The sequence below is a fragment of the Oncorhynchus masou genome, unplaced genomic scaffold (genome assembly GCF_036934945.1).
Source record: "Oncorhynchus masou masou isolate Uvic2021 unplaced genomic scaffold, UVic_Omas_1.1 unplaced_scaffold_10692, whole genome shotgun sequence".
NCBI lineage: Eukaryota > Metazoa > Chordata > Actinopteri > Salmoniformes > Salmonidae > Oncorhynchus > Oncorhynchus masou.
In genome coordinates this window covers 1,045-7,251 of record NW_027000400.1, presented here as the reverse complement: position 1 = coordinate 7,251, position 6,207 = coordinate 1,045, and the positions used below count along the sequence as shown (strand labels likewise).

Sequence of the window (6,207 nt, the reverse complement as noted above, 5' to 3'; positions counted from 1 at the left end):
CAGACATACGGTATATTACACACAGACATACGGTAAGTCACACACAGACATACAGTATATTACACACAGACATACAGTATATTACACACAGATATACAGTATATTACACACAGACATACAGTATATTACACACAGACATACAGTATATTACACACAGACATACGGTATATTACACACAGATATACAGTATATTACACACAGACATACAGTATATTACACACAGATATACAGTATATTACACACAGACATACGGTATATTACACACAGACATACAGTATATTACACACAGACATACGGTATATTACACACAGACATACGGTATATTACACACAGACATACGGTATATTACACACAGACATACAGTATATTACACACAGACATACAGTATATTACACACAGACATACAGTATATTACACACAGACATATGTTATGTCACACACATCACATTACACACAGACATACGGTATGTCACACACATCATGTCACCAGTCTGGCTCTATGTCTTTCAGGAACCATCGTCAGTATTGAGATCCCAAGAAGAAGTACACGCTATGAGAAGATCGGCCAGGTGAGACACACACACACACACACACACACACACACACTCAGAGTGTGAGTCCATTTACATGTTCACCTTTTGGTGCCATATCCATATCTAAGTAACAGATTGGACACTACTCTCTCTCTCTCTCTCTCTCTCGCTGTCTCTCGTTCTCTCGCTCTCCCTCTCTGCTCTCTCTCTCTCTCTCTCTCTCTCTCTCGCTGTCTCTCGTTCTCTCTCGCCTCCCTCTCTCGCCCCTTCTCTCTCTCGCTGTCTCTCGTTCTCTCGTTCTTCTCGCCTCCTCTCGTTCTCTCTCTCTCTCTCTCGCTGTCTCCTCGTTCTCTCTCGCTCTCCCTCTCTCTCGTTCTCTTTCTCTCTCTCTCTCGCTGTCTCTCGTTCTCTCTATCTCTCGTTCTCTCTCAGAGCGTCTGGTACTGTCTATACAGCCATCGATGTTGCCACTGGTGCAGAGGTAAGGTCTCCTTCCTGTCCCAACACACTTTCAGACTAAACACAGACTTAAAACTTGTGTGTGTGTTACAGGTAGCTATCAAACAGATCAACCTCCAGAAACAGCCGAAGAAGGAGCTGATCATCAACGAGATCCTGGTGATGAAGGAGTTACAACAACCTAACATCGTCAACTACGTAGACAGGTAACACACACACACACACACCTGAAGTACGCCTGTGTCAGTACTCTGTGCTGGAGTCAGTTATTTACTTTGTTTCTGTGTGTGTGTGTGTGTGTGTGTGTGTGTGTGTGTGTGTGTGTGTGTGTGTGTGTGTGTGTGTGTGTGTGTGTGTGTGTGTGTGTGTGTGTGTGTGTGTAGTTTCCTGGTAGGTGAGGAGTTGTTTGTGGTGATGGAGTATCTGGCTGGAGGTTCGCTCCACGGACGTTGTCACAGAAATGTGTGGACGAGCTCAGATCGCTGCTGTGTGCAGAGAGGTACACACACACACACTGCTGCCGTCTGCCGAAAGGTATACTCACACACTCAGTCACAGAGCACAGGGAGGTGTGTGTGACGGTGTGTCCTGTGTGTGTCCTGTAGTGTCTGCAGGCTCTGGAGTTTCTCCATGCCAACCAGGTGATCCACAGAGACATCAAGAGTGACAACGTGCTGTTGGGCATGGACGGATCTGTCAAGCTCAGTAAGAACACACACACACACACTCCCTCTCCGCGCTCTAGGTCACCAGGCTGCTCATGATTACATACATCTGTCACCATCGTTACGGGCACAGGGCCTCATGCGAGACTCACCTGGACGCCAACACCTCCCTGATTACCTTCCCTATATATGTCACTCCCTTTGGTTCCTTCCCCAGGCGTCATTGACTCTGTTCTGGTTTCATGTCTGTGAGCTTTCTGTTTCATGTTCTATTTATTAATTCAATTATTCACTCCTGTAGTTGCTTCTGACTCCCAGCGTACACTTCACACACACACTTTCTGTCTGCCTCCTCTTCCTCTCTCCCCCTTCATCTCTCCCCCTCTCCTCTGTAGCTGGTTCTGGGTTCTGTTCCTAGATAATATGCCTTGCCAATCCTAAGTGTCCTATTGTTTTGTGTCCTATCATTGTATTGGCTTGACAGTCACACAAACTTACCTGTTTTTTCTCTCCTCTTGTCGAGCTGAATGTGACTAGGTGAATGTTTCATATTAACCTTCCTCTTACATGTCTGTTCTCTCCCCCTCCTCTCCAGCTGACTTTGGGTTCTGTGCCCAGATCACTCCAGAGCAGAGTAAGAGAAGCACCATGGTGGGGACTCCCTACTGGATGGCTCCTGAGGTGGTGACCAGGAAGGCCTACGGACCCAAGGTGGACATCTGGTCCCTGGGCATCATGGCTATAGAGATGGTGGAGGGAGAACCCCCTTACCTCAACGAGAACCCACTCAGGGTGAGGTTGGATGTGTGTGTGTGTGTGTGAGGGGGGGGGGGTTCCATGCGTGTGTGTGTGTGTGTGTCCAGGCATTGCACTTGGTGGCCACTAATGTTCAGTCTGTGTCTCCTACAGGCCCTCTACCTGATAGCCACCAATGGGACTCCAGAGCTCCAGTCTCCAGAGAAGTTATCTCCAGTGTTCAGGTCCTTCCTGTCCCGCTGTCTGGAGATGGATGTAGAGAAGAGGAGGAGGAGGGAAAGAACTACTGCAGGTACACACACGCACAAACAAACACACACTCATACACACATTCACACACCGTGATGAGAAGAGTTTGTTTCATTGGTTGATCTCTTGTCTTCCCTGTAGCATCCATTCCTAAAGCTGGCCAAGCCTCTCTCCAGCCTCACCCCTCTCATCCTGGCAGCCAAGGAGGCCATGAAGAGTAACCGCTAACCCTGGTTAGCCACAGATACACTGGATTCCTATGTCTCTGTGTTAGCCTGAGCGCTAACTACTAGCCTTACCAGCTAACTTCCAGCCCTACTGTGCCAACTCGTCAGTGTCTCTCAGTAACTGACAGCATCTCCTCCTCGATGCTAAACACCAGCCTGCTAGCACCTGGCTCGTACACCTACAAGTCACACAAGTCAGCTTCCTGCTCTGTTTGACTCCCCTTCCCCCTCTGTCCCTCACCCCTCACTCATATCACACACCAGTCTTCCTTTGTCTCTTGCCCCTCCCTGTTTGTCCCTCACCCCCTCCTCATCTGTCCCTCACCCCCCATCTGTCCCTCACCCCTCACTCCATATCACACACCAGTCTTCCTATGTCTCTTACCCCCCTCCCTGTCTGTCCCTCACCCCCTTCCTCATCTGTCCTTCACCCCTCACTCCATATCACACACCAGTCTTCCTATGTCTCTTACCCCCTCCCTGTCTGTCCCTCACCCCCCCCCCCCCCTGTCTGTCCCTCACCACTCACTCCATATCACACACCAGTCTTCCTATGTCTCTTACCCCCTCCCTGTCTGTCCCTCACCCCCCCCCCCTCCTCATCTGTCCCTCACCCCTCACTCCATATCACACACCAGTCTTCCTTTGTCTCTTAGATCCCCTGTTTGTCCCTCACCCCCCCCCTCCTCATCTGTCCCTACCCCCCATCTGTCCCTCACCCCCCCTCCTCATCTGTCCCTCACCCCCCCCCTGTCTGTCCCTCACCCCTCACTCCATATCACACCAGTCTTCCTATGTCTCTTACCCCCTCCCTGTCTGTCCCTCACCCCCTCCTCATCTGTCCCTCACCCCCTCACTCCATATCACACACCAGTCTTCCTATGTCTCTTACCCCCTCCCTGCCTGTCCCTCACCCCCCCTCCTCATCTGTCCTTCACCCCTCAATCCATATCACACACCAGTCTTCCTATGTCTCTTACCCCCTCCCTGTCTGTCCCTCACCCCCTGTCTGTCCCTCACCACTCACTCCATATCACACACCAGTCTTCCTATGTCTCTTACCCCCTCCCTGTCTGTCCCTCACCCCCCCCCTCCTCTCATCTGTCCCTCACCCCTCACTCCATATCACACACCAGTCTTCCTTTGTCTCTTACCCCCTCCCCTGTTTTGTCCCTCACCCCCCGGCTCCTCATCTGTCCCTCACCCCTCACTCCATATCACACACCAGTCTTCCTATGTCTCTTACCCCTCCCTGTCTGTCCCTCAATGCATGACTCACCCCGTCCCCTGTCTGTCCCTCACCCCCTCCCTGTCTGTCCCTCACCCCTGACTCCATATCACACCAGTCTTCCTATGTCTCTTACCCTCTCCTTGTCCTGTCCCTCACTCCCCCTCCCTCACCTGTCCCTCACCCCCTCCCTTTTCCCTCACCCTCTTTTTCGTTCAGATGTTGTGAGGTTTTCTCTTTCTCTCTCTTTACTCTGACTAAGAAACTTAAAGGTGCAATCTGTAAAAATGATTGTCCCACAAAAAATAGTTCATTTCAATCCTACAGTATCAGTGTTGCAGTACACCGGCAAATAAAACTACAGATTGCACCTTTAACAAAATGAAAGAAAGTAATTGCTGTATGGAACTATCTCAATTATTCAATTCAAATATTTTTAAAGCCAAACCAAATGACATTTTCAAAATCGTTTTGTATATTATGTACTTTGACAAATGTTGAGGGGGAAAAAATCAGGATACTTGGAGAAGTGTTTTTTAACGTGTATGTATACTTTTCATTTGGTGTTTTGTGACTAACATTCTGATAGAATCCTTCCATAACGGTGTGCCTTAATGAACACAACATCTCGGCTCTATGAGGTAGCCTAACTTTCACTTCATTAAGTTGAATTGTCACTTAGTCTCCTGACATCAATGCATGACTATGTGAAAACGTGACTTAAGTGGAAGTTAGGATTTGCTCCTATGATTAGCCAACAGCATTAGGTGCCAGACTCGTTCCATTCCATTTCACAGACATTCCAGTCAGAGAGGTTGATTGGTTGAGTCTGATGATGTTGATGATTTTAATAAGTATCCCCTTCTGTTGTTCATTTTTAATTAATGAAACCAAACTGTTTTTTTTACAGGAAACCATGTATTTTCAAACAGTCTATGTAAATTATTATTAAAGATAGACTTGAACTAATGCTTGTGTGCATGTGTCTGTAGAACATTATAGGTGAAGTACTGTGTCTGTAGAACATTATAGGTGAAGTACTGTGTCTGTAGAACATTATAGGTGAAGTACTGTGTCTGTAGAACATTATTGAATACTGTGGTGAAGTACTGTGTCTGTAGAACATTATAGGTGAAGTACTGTGTCTGTAGAACATTATAGGTGAAGTACTGTGTCTGTAGAACAGTATAGGTGAAGTACTGTGTCTGTAGAACATTATAGGTGAAGTACTGTGTCTGTAGAACATTATAGGTGAAGTACTGTGTCTGTAGAACAGTATGAAGGAGGTGAAGTACTGTGTCTGTAGAACATTATAGGTGAAGTACTGTGTCTGTAGAACATTATAGGTGAAGTACTGTGTCTGTAGAACAGTATAGGTGAAGTACTGTGTCTGTAGAACATTATAGGTGAAGTACTGTGTCTGTAGAACAGTATAGGTGAAGTACTGTGTAGAACATTATAGGTGAAGTACTGTGTCTGTAGAACAGTATAGGTGAAGTACTGTGTCTGTAGAACATTATAGGTGAAGTACTGTGTCTGTAGAACAGTATAGGTGAAGTACTGTGTCTGTAGAACATTATAGGTGAAGTACTGTGTCTGTAGAACAGGTGAAGTACTGGTGTAGAACATTATAGGTGAAGTACTGTGTCTGTAGAACATTATAGGTGAAGTACTGTGTCTGTAGAACATTATAGGTGAAGTACTGTGTCTGTAGAACATTATAGGTGAAGTACTGTGTCTGTAGAACAGTATAGGTGAAGTACTGTGTCTGTAGAACATTATAGGTGAAGTACTGTGTCTGTAGAACAGTATAGGTGAAGTACTGTGTCTGTAGAACATTATAGGTGAAGTACTGTGTCTGTAGAACAGTATAGGTGAAGTACTGTGTCTGTAGAACATTATAGGTGAAGTACTGTGTCTGTAGAACATTATAGGTGAAGTACTGTGTCTGTAGAACATTAAGTACTGTGTCTGTAGAACATTATAGGTGAAGTACTGTGTCTGTAGAACAGTATAGGTGAAGTACTGTGTCTGTAGAACATTATAGGTGAAGTACTGTGTCTGTGTAGAACATTATAGGTGAAGTACTG

General features: G+C 46.5%; 1 pseudogene; it reads left to right on the top strand.

The window, feature by feature from the left end:
• The first annotated feature begins 945 nt into the window (after positions 1 to 945).
• On the top strand, positions 946 to 3,133 carry LOC135528993 (serine/threonine-protein kinase PAK 2-like; annotated as a pseudogene).
• Positions 3,134 to 6,207: the final 3,074 nt, after the last annotated feature.